This window comes from Ambystoma mexicanum, chromosome 2q (genome assembly GCF_040938575.1).
Source record: "Ambystoma mexicanum isolate Mex_15411 chromosome 2q, UKY_AmexF1_1, whole genome shotgun sequence".
NCBI classification, from domain to species: Eukaryota; Metazoa; Chordata; class Amphibia; order Caudata; family Ambystomatidae; genus Ambystoma; species Ambystoma mexicanum.
Window position 1 is genome coordinate 228141663 of NC_090924.1, and position 16906 is coordinate 228158568.

General features: G+C 45.3%; 1 protein-coding gene across 1 annotated transcript in view; it reads right to left on the minus strand.

Annotated features, from left to right (window-relative positions):
• Window positions 1–16906, minus strand: part of PDILT (protein disulfide isomerase like, testis expressed) — a 286134-nt gene that overhangs the window by 195667 nt on the left and 73561 nt on the right. The window lies entirely within an intron of this gene.

A 16906-nucleotide genomic window follows, 5' to 3' on the forward strand; every position in this document is an offset into this window, starting at 1 on the left:
CACAGAAGAACCAGAAAGCACCATAATTGTCATCAATGCATACTGGAATCCAGCAGCAATTAATGGTGAAAACTTCATCACCATGTGTGAACAAGTAATAGATGAAGCTATCTCCAAGCTGTCAGTGTCCTCGTTACTGATATGCGGTGATCTAAATGCCGTATGTAATACCAAGAAGAGCTCACGAACAAAAAAGCATCTAGCAGCCGCAGAACAGCGAGGCAACACTTGGCTTGATCTGACTCGTTCAAGAGACATGCATAATCTTGATCTCGCCTTTCCACAACAAAATCGCATACCGACATGGGAACGCGCTGAAACAAGCGAGACAATAGACTACATATATGTCTCCAAATCACTGCTAAGTGCTATCACGTCTTTTAATGTGCGTCGAACAGCAGCCAGTGACCATAACCTCTTGGAAACCAGTTGGACAATAAACAGTGCAAAAAACAAGGGCACAAATATGGACATCGAAACTAACACAAGAGGAACCAGACTCAAACTGAGCTCAGTCGCAATTAAAAACCTTACGCAAAGATATAAAGATGCAGCACACCCAGACGAGCCTAACGTAGTCGATTACCAACCGCTGTTAGTAGCATACCAACAAAAGAAAACAAGTTCAAAAATCGTAGCTGGTATCAAAAAACATACTTACAACAGTGATTTAGTGACAAGAAGACGTGAGCATAGAAGAGCTATGAAAAATGCAATTAGACTCACGCCAATTGAGCATGTGAAGAACGCCCAAAAAGCGTTAAAATCAGAATACAGAGCCTGGATACGAGTGCATCGAGGCAAACTGTATCAGCAAGATGCCGAAGACATAACAAAAGCACTAACAACAAACAACGCAAGAGACTTTTGGTCCCTACTAAGATCAACAGAACAGTCAGAGGAGAACCATATAACCAACAACATTTCACAACTCACATGGGAAACACACTTCGCCGAAGTGTTTAAATCAGTCACATCCAAAAACAATGTGCAACACCAAAATCAAGAAGTACAGTGGATAAACCTTGAAGACAAAGACGACATTCGGGAGATCATCAGGAAACATAAAAATTCACGAGCGCCTGGACCCGATGGAATCACCAACTTTGAATTAAAAGCACATGCTGAAGAATGGGTCATCTTCATCAGCGAAGTCTTTCGACGCTGTGCAGAATCAAGCTCGGTACCAAAATCATGGACTTCAGCAACAATAATTCCTATATACAAAAAAGGAGACATAAAGGATCCCGCAAACTTTCGGCCGATAGCCTTACTAGATTGCATCGGTAAGGTCTTCAGGTCACTATTACTAAAAAAATTCCAAGCCTGGGCAGCCACAGCAAAGTGTAATGACCACCTACAATCCGGCTTCAAAAAAAATGCAGGAACAGCAGGTAACATTCTAATCTTCAGCATACTGAAAAGTAGAGCCCTACAGTCTGGTCAGTCACTATTCGTGGTATTCATCGACTTTACACAAGCATTCGATCGCATCGAACGACATCGTCTCTGGACAAAACTAAGAGAATGGCAATGCCCAGACAACATACTGGCCCCAATACAAACCTTGCATCACAACACCTCGTTGAGAGTGCGTCTGAGTCGTGAGGGAGAGCTATCTGACGAAATTCCAACTTCCCGTGGAGTGAAACAAGGCTGCCCTTTAGCGTCAGCCTTATTCGTAGCCTACATAGGCGATCTCCAGATCCAAACAAGCAGCACACGGGCATTTCCGCCGAAAATGGGAAATTCTTCGAAAGAACGGCTCCTATACGCAGACGATCTCACATTATTTGATCAGACCCCGGTAGGCCTACAACGCCAGCTTAACGGCCTACAAGAATATGCAAGGAACATTTTTTTAGAAATTAACAAAGGAAAAACTAAGGCAATGATTCTACAGAACACAAGGAAGAAAATCAGCAATTATAAGTGGTCTCTCGAAGAAACTAAAATTGAAATTGTCCAAGACTTCAAGTACCTAGGAGTGCAGCTTGACAGCACCAAGACGGAAATAACTATGCAACCTGTCATGTTTAACAAGATCAAAAAGATAGCAGTTCAAGCTAAGGCAATGGACCGCAAATTTGGGAAATTTTCATTAAAGCCTACAATCAATTTTTACAAAATGAAGGTTGTGCCTGCGACAACATATGGAGCAGAAGCCATGCCGACCATTCCACAAAACATCTGGCTCAAGCTCGAAGCCACGTTTTGGAAATCAGTGCTCAAGTTACCGACCTCGACTTCTCGGGTCGCGATAAGACACGAGCTGAGCCTGCAGTCTATGCAATGCACAGTGTCCTGCAACACACTTATGCTCTACAGAAAATGCAGAATGAACGATGGCAACGGGGTCTACAGCCTGATCAAGCGTGAGATAGATTCAGGCAAATCCGAAATGCTATCAACTTGGCAAAAAGAGAGCATCTGTCTTCTGGACTCTATTGCATCAGATGAAGACGAACTGATCCACAATCCATGTAGAATATTACAAAAACGTAAGGAAGCAGATTGGGCTAAGACAACGGAACAAGCCTCAGCTCAAAGGCTTGGCGCACACCTTCCTGGTAATACAAGAAAATTAAACGAACTACAAAACTACATAAAGATCTTTCCAAATAAATGGGCTCGGAACCTGAATTTAAGAGCACGTCTGAATCTTTTTCCCACAAATGAAATCCTACACATAAGAGGACTTTCCCCAACCGCAAACTGCCGTTTTTGCCACGACACAGAGCCACCGCCACATGAAACAATTCGCCACTTGTTAACGACCTGTCACGCAACGCATGCTTTGAGACAGAAGTTTTTCATGCATATAGCAATAAAGGAGCAATTGATGGAAGAACCAACATGGTGGTGTCAACTCATTGGTGGCGAGAAAACCAGCTGGCAAATAATAACAGCCAAAATGCTTGAATACATCGTGACTGTTCTATTACAAGACAAGGAATCCTCCACAGAGTCCTAGTCCAACACAGTAAACAAACCACAGCTGACTTGAACTGATGTCCGAGAGACAATTAAGAGACATAATGAAACAGGAAAATATTGTAAAAATCTAAGTTTGATTAAAACAATAAAAAAAAATTAAAAAAATTATCCATTTGAGCCAAGTCATGCATGCCACAATGCCAGATTGCGACACAGCATGTGTGACCTAGCTCAAATGGATTATTTTGCATGGTCGAAATGTGTGATGTGTGTAATGGCAGGTCGTGTGTGTGCTTAATAAAACGGGTGGTTGGCTATACGTGTGTCTGTGTGTACGTGTGCTTGTATGTTTGTGTTTTTGTGCAAGCATGTTCCATATTCACACGTATTTATGTTCTCCACACCTTCTGCGCTCATCCAAAATGTGTGTCCAGTTTTTTTCTTTGAGTACATTGTACGCATGCCCAATTTGTTATCTGTCAGTGATGGAATGTGTGTGTTTTTTTTCCATTGTATTTCCATTTTTTAATTTTCTGTTTCTTTTTCCGTGTGTGTGTGGATTCTTTTACGGCTGTACTGCATGCAATCGAAATATTGATACATTTTGAAAAGTTGAAAACGTAGAAATCTCTAAATTCACAGATGCAATTTTCAACATGTGTGTTGCATGCACCACTTCCCACTATGATATATCCAAAATAGGAAAGGGCATTTTTTTCTGATATTTCTACCAGTTTGCATTTTGGTCTATGGAAAAAAGAATGCCAAAAAAAACCTTGTAAGCGCAGTTTTTATTAGCATGATATCAATATTAACATATTTCTCCAAATTTGACATGCCTGGTCTGAAACGGCTAAACCTTTGTTTTGCCAAATCAGATTAACAGCCTCTCATGACACTATCCTTAAACATGTGCTGCCCTTATGCCACCATCAACAGGGTCTTACAATATTCCAATCACCCCCCCAAATAAGACTTCGGATGCGCATTCACTTCTCAAATTGTGCGTCTCAAAGGCAAAGCCTTCCCCCCATCACCCCCACACTCCCCTGTTACGCCAGCGGGGCTCACAGAGAGCAACTGTTCCATCCGTAACCAGGGGGAAATCCTGGTGCATGACTCAATCATGGATTGACATAGCAGGATTGAAATCCCCCCATTCTACAAGACGTGAACTCATTCCTGAAGAGAAAGCCACGTGCTGCCAACCCACCATGGCAGAGACCCTGAGCACGGGCAGAGCTCTATTCAAAGCAGTCAAGAAATGGATCCGGCCATGGCCAGGTCCCACATTCCACTGACCGCGTCAAGGCTGTCAATCAATTCTTCACCTGCCAAATCAACACAATCCGGCAGCAAATTGGCAATGACACGAACATCGTCAGTCTCTCCTCCGCCCAAGCCGGGACACACCTGAATGGGACACACCTAAACGGGCCTCCTTCAAGTAGCTGGCCAACCTGGATCTCGTGAAAATTCATTTAGCCACCAAAGTCACCATGTATGTTCTTTCATGTTACTGGTTTTTATACCACACTTAACAGCTATTTACATGGACCTTTGGTGCTCTGGGATCTGCAAGAGTGGTGGCCTGGGTTTAGTTAGTATGGCGAGAGGGATAAGGCAAGATAGCTTTGCTGTTGTGTTTCTGTGTGCAGGTTGGAAGAAGCCGGGTACTGTGTGCGGATATGTTTTTTAGGTGATCGATGGCATGCATAGCTGAGTTAGTTGTATTCAGAAGGTAGGTTCTGTGCCCACAGTGCAATAGTGGATTGGTGAGGAATGTTTTCATGGGAGAGCCCAAAGACACCTAATGTTTGTTTGTTTCTTTCTTTATTTGTAGCGCGTGCCAGACCCGCAGGTATCAGGGTCTGATTTTTTCAAATTTTCCCATGTAAAGGATTATATAACTGAAACAATGGTGTTGCTATGGCAACAACCCTAAATAGGTAAGTATACTTGAAGGCCCTTTGCCAGGCATGGTGCCCATGGGTGCAGGTCAGCAGCAGTGGGAACTGCATATAATGCCATTGTGCCCTCCGGTCATGTCTCAAGAATTGCTGATAGGGTCACTGTGCCTTAAGCCTGGTGACAGCCAGTCCCCGCACCCGTGATTGATGGGCATGGATGCAGGCTCTACGGGAAGATCCAGAGTGCCCTCTGGGCTACGCAATGTCCCTGGTACAGGGTCTGCTGGATATGGTTGCGGGCCAAGACCAGCCGACGCTGCAGCTCTGGTCACTGTACCGAGCCTTGGCCAGAAAAGGTGCCCGGTGGGTGCTCCAGTTAGGGAGACTATGCCCAAGGTCAGACGCCATTCCCATTATGAGGTCACTGGGCCGGGGGAATGTCCCAAAGGTCATAGGCTGTGATTGCTGCCTGCTGAGTGTGGCTGCAGGCTATTCCCACTGGGCACTGCAGGTGGGGTTACTGTGTCAGTGGCATGGCAAATGGCCATGCCCTGGATAAAGTGGCTACTGGATATAGCCAAAGGCACTGCTGAAATTGCAATTCAATTCAGATTGCCAGCTGGGTGTCCCTGCATGCCATGCACACTGCGCAAGGCACAGCGGGATGCTGTGCCATAGGCACCGGCGAAGGCAATGGCCTGGGCACAATGTCTACTATCAGCACTTCAGTTACAGACGATGTGCCCAGGCCAGGCCTCCAGCACAGTGGGCATGGTACATGGTAACGGTCATGATGTAGGTGCAAAGTGCCCAATTCATGGCCTCTGCCGGCAAGACAGAAGGATGCCTGCGTCCATAATATTCACCAAAAAACGCGAAGGGAAGTTATTTGTATACTTAAGGCAGATGAATATGTTGGCTTTAGGCCAGAATTACTGGGACTTGTTACCCTCCCATACTATGCAGAGATCTTTTTAAGGCACGTGCCAGGCTTTGACCGGTTGCCTTTACTTGTGCCAAGTAGTCAAGGTGCCTCAAAGGGTATCCATGTGTAACTTGAAGTGTATAATAAGACCATTGACCAAATGCTGCTTCTAGCCCAACAGTTTGGGGATTTGCACGAATGTTGCACGCAAGCAATATTTAAGGTATGAAAGTAAGAACACAAGCCCAAAATATATTGTTTGAGAGAAATTACACTCCCCACTCCTTGATGATCAATGAAGTAGTCACGAAGAAATGTCATCAACAGTTCGTGACAACGTAAACCAGTCCAAGATCAATGGGTCGCTCTTTATTAGCAGCTGGGCTTGGGATAGGGAGGTTACATCGTGGAAGAATTCGTCGAATACGAATTTGCCGAATTTTTGTTTATCGAATTTGGCCGAAAATATATGTGAGGGGGTGGGTAATCGTGATAATTAAGATAGGAGGAGGAGGCAGGCCAGCGAGGGGTCTCCCCTGCATATATTTGAGGCCAAATTGAATTAAAGAAAAAAAACAATTAGACGAAATCTTATCTGACTATTTGTTTTCTATTTCATCAGATGAAACTGCTGGGGTTTGGTGGCCTGATATGTAACTGTGATTCCATGAAGCACACACACATATAATGATGTAGTAATCAGCTACCTGTCTGGGTAATAGTTATGATAACAATGCATTCATCCAAGTACATATATGATATGAAGACATTTCGTCTGATGTCTTGCATAAGGTAATCAGCAGGTTTGCAGGTGAGGATCTAGGCTTGATAGGACTTTATTTAGAATGGGCACAATATTAATTGCCTTTATCAAGTTTGGTGCAATAGATTTTAATTAGGAAAATATAACTTGACCTTAGTTTTATTATTTGCAATATGATTTTCTATATTTGTATACTGCAAATTTGGCAAATAAACCTTGTATTGAAGATATAATTTTTCCAGATTGAGAATTTTCTGCAGGATGGATTTACACCAAACAACAAAAGGGCTTTTCATTGGACCAAACTCTAACAAGACAGAATTGCAGTTTCCTGAAAAGTCCTCCAACAGCTTTTGCTGTAGCAAAAATACTAATGGAACTTTGAATGAGGTTCGCAACTCTTTAAGTGCCGTAAGAATGTATAAATAAGCCCTCGAAAAGTGGTCTTGCTTTTTCACAAGGTGTATATGTGCCTCCTAATTCAGGCTGGAGGGTAGGGGGCTTCGAGCCACCAGGGGGATATTGTACCAAAAGTCTTGTATTCCTTCACTCATCAATCATTAACCTACAGCCTGCAGCTACCTTTCCCAGACTAAAGGGGCACACAGATCATGAGAGGGGCTCATAGCTAGTGCCTGCGCCAGGGTGTGGACTTGCAGGACAGGCGAACGGGTGAAACCTGCTCCGAGGCCTGCTGACAGCACAACTACTTCAATGCCATACCTGCACCTGGTCCCATTTTTTAGCCCGCAAACAGCTGGCAATCGGCTTCTCGGCACCCGTAGGCTCTGGGTTTTAGCGGGATCCTCTACTATACATGTATCCGTGTAAGCGGGTCCCTTGGAGTGCAGACCTGGGTGCACTCTCTCATGGCCAGCTCTATTCTCTCTGAGGCCGGAAGCGGGTGCTGACCTACCACTACCCGTCTCTCTTTCTTGCTCACCGTTTATTCTGGCATTGGTGTTTCGGATACTGAGGCTGAGCCTGGTTGCTCCGCTTTCTCTGGTTGAAAGTGTAGTCACGGTTTGGGCTACTTCTTGGCCTTTGTTATCTTGCCACAGTAGAGTTGGTATCACAGGGCCAGCGGTGTGACGGGCCGGCGGAGCGGTCAGAAGGATTTGCAGTAACGGTAGCATATTCATTGATCAGTGGGCTGGCGTTCTGATCCAGTCCTTGGCAGAAATTCCTGTCTAGCTTGGCTAGATTTTCCTCCAACATCTCGATGCTCAGCTCCCTGTGCAGGTCGGCTGTTCTTGTGAAAAGTGGGACTCCAGCCACTTTGCTTTGCACTTTAGTATTCTAAATGTATTTTAATTGTTTATTGAGTTTTCAGAAAGAAGAACATCAACAATGTATACATAACAGGCAATTAATTCAAAACACATCCAGGATATAACAGCAACCGGCCCATTAAATTATCAAATGCAAAAAAAGACAATTCCTTAAGGAAGAAGAAAAGACAAAAATACCTAAATGGGAAGAAGAAAAATGAAAAGAAAAAAGGGATGGGCTAAACACACAAGTCACAGCCTCCCACTTTTAGAAGAGTCATCCAGTGCGTGGATGCAGCGCTGCCAGCTTGCAAGATGCTTTCTGTTGAATACTCGCAATCTGGCTCCTCCAGATGAGCGTGCTGTCCGGGGTCACTCCTAGGTAGCGACTGAGCTTCCAGGAACCATTTGGACTGATATACAGCCATCACTTCATCGATCATTCACATGTCGCTGCTCGGTCTTCTTTTCCAGAATCAATGGGAGCAATGTTGCTCGGGAGCACAGGGGGGACATGATTCCCATGCGGGCCCCCCTCGAGGCTTGTAAAACAAATGATGTGGCCTCTGTAAACCTGATCACTTAGCCAACTAACCTACTAAAAAATGTCGGCACATTTCTTGTATAAAACAAAGTCTGTACTATCCACCTTGTGCAATCAAGCAGAGCTAGTGGTAGCCGTAGAAGGGGAACAACTAAAGGCACTTGCCAGGCAAGTGTGGTGCTGCTGCACGTGAAGAGTCGAACTCAGACCTCTTTTAAATCTGTTCCCAGGGTCCAGAGGCTGTTGCTGGTGAGAATATGTATAGGCAGTTTCTCCAGCGGCGGGTGCTTGTTGATGTGTGGAGAGGTGGTACCAGAGGCTGACACTACCTGTCCTTACGTTTCCTGTGTTTGTGTGTATCAGGCAGGGTAAGGTTGGCAGTGACAGCCTGCCACTCTTGTGTAGCTACAACAAATAAGAGAAGGGATGTTTCTAGAACTTGCAAGGCTCTGTGCAGCAAAGGACACACAGCCCCGCCCCTCATTTCAATATTTATTGACATAATCGGAACGCACAATATAGAAAATGACGTCAAATTGAGTGAAATAAATCTTTTGTACTCCATTGGGAAGTTACTTTAAAATACTTTGCCATGAGAAAGCCAAGAGGCAAATGAGTTTGTAATATAAATACGTACGGTCACTATCACTGTATACGGAGTTAAACTATGGTTCAGGCTTTTTCAGGAAGCATGCAATGTAGACTAAATCACTTCTATGGAAGATAAGAGACAATTATGTAACCAAGGTCAAACAGTATAAATAAGTGGTGGTGCTGGGATTGTAAATGAGTCTGCAATGTAAGCAGTTTGCTACATATCTTCCCAGATCTGGCTAGTAAAGGAATATAATGAATAAGCTGACACCTGTGTGATCCCTTATGCCAATATATTAAGCAAAAACAGTGTGATTGTGACAATGAAAAGAAAATGTAGAGTTTCTAAAGAGCAAGCCGACATCATGAAACCCAGGTCAATGTTTACAAAGCACGTGAGGGGTTTACCTGTCTTCAGAGAAGACAAAGGCCAGCGGAGGCTGCGTGGGGGTCTGGGTAGGTTTGAACCAAATGCGAAAAACATTGCCTCCCTTCTGCGCATCGATATTTGAGATAATCCATGACGAAATCTGAGAAACCTCAAATAGAGTTTTAAACAACTGGGTAAGTAACCGCAAAACAACATTACAGGAAATCGGATGCTCGGAAAAAGATCTTGCTACGAATCCACTGAGTATCCCAAAAAAAACGTTTTGAACTCGATTGGATAAACACAGTGGGCAAAGCAAGTCAAAGCAGACTGGCAAAGAATGCACCGTTAATTCCCATAAAACTGAACCATCGTAGAGGTTACCTAAAAAAATGTCCAGAAAGATCATTAAGAGATATTTTTCTCCGAATGAGACTAAACCTTTTAAACACCAACGAAACCAACTACATCCAAGGAAGATCTGCCCGTGAAAATTGTCGGTTTTGTGACTCAAGCGAAGAGGCTGAATCCATCAGACATTTACTAATGACCTGCCCTAGGTGGAGCCCCTTGAGGGAAATACATCTGACCCCAATCCTGAGTCAATTTGTCACAATGGACATGGAGGCCTGCTGGAAGACTATAATGTGTAGCGAACCAACTAAGATGATTATCGCTTCAGTTTCAATGATGAAGTCTATCATGCCAAACCTTGTGTGACAAACTGACGCATATGGGAATCTTCAGTCTCTCCCTTTGACTTCCCTTGGACCCACTCTTGATTTTCTTCTGTTTTTTGTTTTCTCCTACTCCTTGCTCTGACTTGGACTTGGAATACAATTAATTATTAATTCAAATAAAAGAAGAAAAAAAATACCTATCAAAATTGCAAGATTCATATAGTAATAAAGGTTATTTTTATTTTCAGGTATATATTAGCTATGGTTCTGCATCCATATGCAATTTTTGCTGCAAGATAGGCCAATGGAGATACCAAAAAAAAAATAGCACAGGCCAGTTGACGTGCCTTACTATGTCAGTACATCCTCATATGGCCAGTTACTGTTACCTCATCCAAGTTAAAACCGCATGTTCCATATGTAGGGCCTCATTAAGCATTTGGTGATATCTGGACAGTAAATCCACGCAGATACCACCAAATGGTATTACCATTACCGCCACTTGGTCTGGTCTTACAGTGTTAGTATGATATGATAGTTTATTTATATAGCACCTATACACAATGTGTTTCAAAGCGCTTCAAGGCAAGGGAGGGAACAAGGGAAAATACAACCACATTCTTACAGGCCATGAACAGTAAGGATGTGAAATTAACTATCGTACTCGGCCTGACAACATTTCAGATAGTGCAAGAGCTAAGACATAGATAAGGAAGGGAGGGGAAGAGTGGGAAGGAAATGGAAACAGACAGGTGACTACCGTACTAGGCCTGACAACATTTCTGGTAGAGCCGGAGAAAAACAAAAGGTGAGGGAGAGGGTTGCAGAAAGGGAGGGGAGGAACAAAACAAGCGACTATCGTACTAGGCCTGGCAACGTTTCAGATAGTGCTGGAGGGGGGGGGGGACCAGTAAGGGGATGGGGGAGCGACAGACAAGGTTGCTATCATACTAAGCCCAGGGACAATTCTGATAGAGTAAGTGCATAGAAGAAAGTAAGGGGAGGAGGAGAGGAGATAGGAAAAGGGAGAGGGGAGGAGGGAACAGAGAGTAGGCAGTCAAAAAGAGTGGAGAAGCACAAGGGAAGAGCGAATACAACTGCAGAAGTCAGTAGTAACACATAATGTTGCAAGCCAGGATACAAGATGAAGATGGCAACAGCATGATTCAGGGTCACCATGAGTACAAGATGCAAAGGAAGTCCAGCATGAGAGTTGAGAAAGGGTAACGCACTGTGAATCAATGAAGTCCATAAAAGTAAAATCCACCATTGGCCACAAGACGCTGATGGTGAAACCAGAATGTTGCAGGACAGACTCCTGTGTGCGGGAAGGGGGGGCACAAGGGATCAACACGGGGGACCAGAGAGGGTGGGGACGACCTGTGGGGACAGAGGGTGTAAACAGATGTTGGTGTCATGATGCCTACCCCCGGGGACCCAGACCAGGTCCAGCAACCCCGGAAGCAGGCATCAAGTTATTTTGGGCAAGCCCAAAAACCCCTGCAATGGTCTGTTTGGATGCGGTCCTGGCGCCTATGGTGCCAGGCTCATATGGAGAGTCAGTCCTGGCGCCACAGGCGCCAGGCTCATAGAGTAGAACTTACCTGATGCAGACCATGCTGCAAGCTTACCTGATGCAGACCATGCTGCAAGAGCTCCAAGCCAAATGAGGCTTGGAAGGGACTATTTTACCTATGGACTATTTTTTTACTCGTGCGGGGCTGGGGAGGAATACTTACCTGGGACTACTTTGGAGGCTATTTAAACCACACCCGAAGAGCAGCACACGCTTCGTGTTATTCTGCATCCAGCAGCGTAACGCTCACCGTGCCTGCAAGTCTGCATCCTGTCTTCTGCCATGCCCGCCTCGAGTTTGGGGCTCCTAGAAAAAGGGAGAAAGAAGGAGAAAAGGTTAGAACAAGAGCAATACCTTTGATCCTTACCTGAATTCCCGATCCATCGCACCTTCGAGCTGGAAGAAAGAAGTTATTTTATGCGCGTCGCCTCGCCTGCTGCAGCGCCGCGCTGAACGCACCGGCCTTCGCAGCATCTTCACATTCCACCGCATCCTCCTGCATGTTCCCGCCGCATTCCGGCACCTAAGGAGTAGACAAGAACAGCAAGGTGAGCCAAGGGAATACACAGAGGAATATTAGTAACCCCCCCCCATAGACTTACCTATTTTACCACCAGGGGTACTATTCCTCTTCACGGGTCGGCACAGCTTCCACTGCATCTTCGCCGAACCCCGGCCCCTAAGGGGAAACAAAAGGACAGCAAGGTGAAACAAAGGGACTATCAAGGGGACCCCTTCCTAACCACATTAGACTTACCTGATTTTACCGCCAGAGGTATTATTAACCGAGACTTCATACTTCTCTCAGTGCCTGAATAAGGGAGATAGCAACAGGTTACATATTGACATTATTTATCGAACTGTGTTGGAAATACAAATCCTTACCAGAATATTACCGGTTGCCACGAGGAACTATTCACTAGGGTCAAGCTGCAATCTGCAAGGAATCGGACAAGAGTGAAAGTCAGGCATTTGAACTCTTACGAACTACATACTTTTCGGAGTCAATATTGTTCTGGAACTCACCAATTCCTTCGAGCCAGTGAAGCAACTGGTTATCAACGCGCCCCTGCGCTCAATGCAGGATGGAGAGCTCATCTTTTCAAACCATCAGGTGAGACTATAAGAGGGGACATCAAAGGTGATCTGTGGGGAGAACAGCGGGGGTGGGAGGATTTACACTCAACTCCATGGGTGGTTAATTCCCTTTCTCCATTTGCAGAAGAATATTCCTATGGGCCAAGTAAACGAAGCTAGGTGGGCCAGCGCAGTCCGTCATCTCGGCCCTACGCGTCACATTGGTGGAGACTGCAGCTGTCCAGTTCAGATCGACGCCTCTGTGGGAGCCAGGTGAGCGTAACAGTTGGTGCATGTTTACCTGCTGTTTTAGCAGGGGTTCGGGCCCTGGGCCCTCCTTGTCCGAACAGGTCCAAACAGGAATTGCCCTTTTCTTTGACTGCCCTTCGCTTTGGACGCCCGGGCGAGAGACGCCCTTGATCTAAGAGTTAAGAGCAGGAAGGAAGAGGCAGGGCTAAGAAGGTGGGCGGAGCTTAGGCCAGGTGACCTAGATCCACTTACACCGGCTCCCCAGCTGCCCATTTATTTGAGTCCATTGGCCTCTATGGGGGATTTTGGCAAAATTACTGCAGCAGTAATTCCACTGAAATGGGGTGGTAAATTGTCGGATTTACCTCCAGCTCATGGCTCCAGTTTTCTGATATACTTATAGTTGGATGGTGCAGTAATGCAGCAGCATATGGTGATACCGCCGCATTTTACCCGCACTGCCCAACTTGTAATGAGGCCCACAATCATAATGTGCTAAATACAGCCTCAAATGCCCAGACCCTGCTATAATATGATATTTGCCGGCTCATATATCCAAGTAGTGGCATTTTACAACAGGCAAATCCTCATATTCAAGGCAAAGCCTCCGAAGCCCAAGTGCTACTAGCACGAGCTACGTGCATCCTTAATTGCCCATGAACTGCCTTCTTATACAAGGTAAACCCTGATAAAACAGGTGTAATCATCAGATGTAAGATACAGGCTCACATGTCCAGGCATTTCCCTTACATGTCATGTGTAGGCACAATTACCCAGGCACAGCCATATGCCACTGGGTCATCTATGCTTCAGCCCTGGCAGATTTAAGACAAATGGCCCTGTTATCGAGAATGCCAAAGAGGGCCCAGAATCGGTAGGGTGGGCAGGTGATGGGTGGTGGAGTTTGGGTCTTATGAGGGCACATGTTAGGGTAAAGGATTCAGCTGGTAAGTGAAAAAACGGAACTGAATCACTTGTATGTGATCTCAAAAAAACAATATAAGGAAGTGGTGATTTGCTCAGCATCACTCAACATAGTCTCGGGAGGATATCTCAGGGGCAACGTGCCCGCATTGGAAGCAAGACAACATGGAGCACCACAGGTTCGATCCCCGGGTACGTGCTTAGGAACCTCTGGGTATTAAGCGTGTTATAAATAACATATCATGTCATAGTTGAGTACAGTAGCCAGGATATGAGAGTAGCTGTTCTTGTTTCAAAGTCTTCAATGTACCATGTAGAACACATCTTCTGCTTGTCTAGAGTCACATCAACATACTAATGTTTCCGGTTTCTTTTCTTTCATGGGCCGCCAAACTAATTTAAATGCAACAAGCACTTGACTCACTGAGCAATCTCCATCCATTTCTACATACAGTATTAAAAGAGGGTCTTTTTAAACACATACATTTCAAACTGTCACACAAAAGATATAAATAATTCATACTTAAACTGTAAACACACATGCTGAAATTGCACACATAAAGCGCCCTGCATGGCAATAATTCTTAAAATACAATTGCTATTGTGTAAAATGTTCAGTTTCCTTATGCCAAGGGGTGCCGCTCACACATCTTCAGGCATCTCGAGTGGTGCCATTTTACACTGAACAAGCAGTTGTCATTTTAAAAAGATACGAGATTGATTGCACACACTGAAACTGTCAAAACCAAAGTTATTGTTTTCAGGTAAATAGTGTTTTTTTCCCTGAGGGATTTATCACTGTATAGCGATCCATGCGAGAAGGACACTAGTCCAGGGGTTGCAAGGGCTGTGCCAATGGGACAAAGAGGAATGCGAGGGGTAGCACCTCTGGCTACCCCCAAACGACTTCCATGCTGGAGAGCTAAAGGCTGCAGACCGCTGATTTAGGGAGAAAGAAGGTTATTCTTGGGCAAAAAACAACAGCGTGACTGGCAGTGGCTGACTGCAAACATTAGGGTCTCTCCCTACACCCGCTGGGTTTGGTGTGAAGATTTGCTTGGGGTAGTGGGCGCCGTCTGGGTGGGTGGGGGCAGGACAGGTGTCCTGGCGTGCATCCATGTAAAAGGAGCAGGGCTGTGGGAACCAGGAGACCAAGGGAGTTAAGCAGGAGGCGGGATGTGGAAGTTTGGAATCGGAGAGAGACTGCGAGTTTGGAAGGACATAGGGTTTTAGTGTTAGTCTGGATGAGGAATTGAAAACAGATCAAGTGATAGAGGCGCAGAGACGGCAGAAGAGAGCCCTGAGAGACGTGAGAATATCGGGGGAGTGGGGGGCGGGGGGACAGACAGAGAGGTGGACACCCTACCAAGAGCGCCTTGGGCAAAACATCAGTGTGCAAGCACTGCAAAGTGTCACACAGGGATGTGTGCAGAGAGTGCATATCGGCTGCCACCTATCATGGTACTGCAGCACTCTGGTGTCCTGTCAATTGGTCGACTGCAATTTGGTCGACTGCAATTTGGTCGACACCATTTGGTCGAATGCCAAATGGTCGAATTTTTTTTTTTTAATTTATATATATTTTTTGTGGGTTTTCGTGTGGGGAAAGAAAAAAAAAAGAAAAAAAGGGGGTTGGGGGGGAACCCCCAAAAAAAAAAAAAAGGAGTTAAAAAAAAAAAAAAAAAAAAATTCGACCATTTGGCATTCGACCAAATGGTGTTGACCAATTGTCCTGTCGACCAAATGTTTTCGACCAATTGACTGGTAACCCAGCACTCTCCTACAGCAGTGTCATCAACAAGGTCATTTCCCCCCTGCACTTCTCCTCCTTCCCCCTCCCATGCACTTCTGCGATCTGAATGACACCTGGTCTAGTAGGATCGCTGTCTGTCTTGCCTCTGTTCCCCCTCACTTGCCTCGTCGCGCCTTGAAACACTTGTGTATAGGCACGTTATAAATACCATATCATATCATATCATATCATATCAAGGCAGTGTCGGATAACACACCAGTTGGTCATCAATCACACTACAGGAAGTGACCTTCAGTAAGAGTGATGAGGACCGCAGGCATGCACCACTGCGTTGATTGTCGCCTGCCAGTCTGGGTGAGCTGGATACTGTGACAGTGGCGGATATCATGGAGGAGATTAAGATCCAGCGCCACCCATATCGGTGACTGTGCAAGAGAGTGATAAAAGGAAAGGCATGGAACACTCGGTGAGTTCAGAAAAAAGCAGGAGAAGCTCTTCTGGTCAGTAGAACCAAATACAACGAGGCAGAGCTTCCACTCTTTGAGAGTGGTTCTAGGACCGAGGTTGCAGCTCCGCTGGTTCTTAGATCACAATAGATTGGGGCGTAGAACCCCACTGAATCTGATGTTGGTATTAACCAGACTAAACAGAGGATGTTGTAAATGTGATGCTAGAACAGAGAGAGTGCCTTCACTGGTTGGCTGCAGCAGAACCTCCCGTCTCTGAGCATGGCAATAGGACTTATTGAGTGGGTCTGGTGGTTGGTATAGCCAAATAGACTAAAGCATAGATTCCTGTCTCTGAGCATGGTACTAGGACTTATTGAGTGGGTCTGGTGGTTGGTAGAGCCAAATACACTAAAGCAGAACCTCCCGTCTCTGAGCATGGTACTAGGACTTATTGAGTGGCTCCGGTGGTTGGTAGATGCAAATAGACTGAAGCAGAGCTTCCTGTCTCTGAGCATGGTACTAGGACTTATTGAGTGGCCTGGGTGGTTGGTAGACACAAATAGCCTGAAGCAGAGCTTCCAGTCTCAGAGAGCATGGTACTAGGACTTATTGAGTAGCCCCGGTGGTTGGTAGAGCCAAACAGACTGAGGCAGAACCACTGCTGAATCCAACATTGATATTAGCTGGACTTAATTGACAAATATGTCACTTTATGAAGGGTATAGTGCAAGTGTGGTGCTAGGTCTTAGATAGTGACTTTCCTCACTGGAAGAGACACATACTTTCATAGAGCCCTTTCAGATGGTGAGTGCAGTATTAAAAATTAGAGATTGGCTCCACTCACTGATAGAGCTGAATAAACATAAAATGCTGGAAAAACGAAA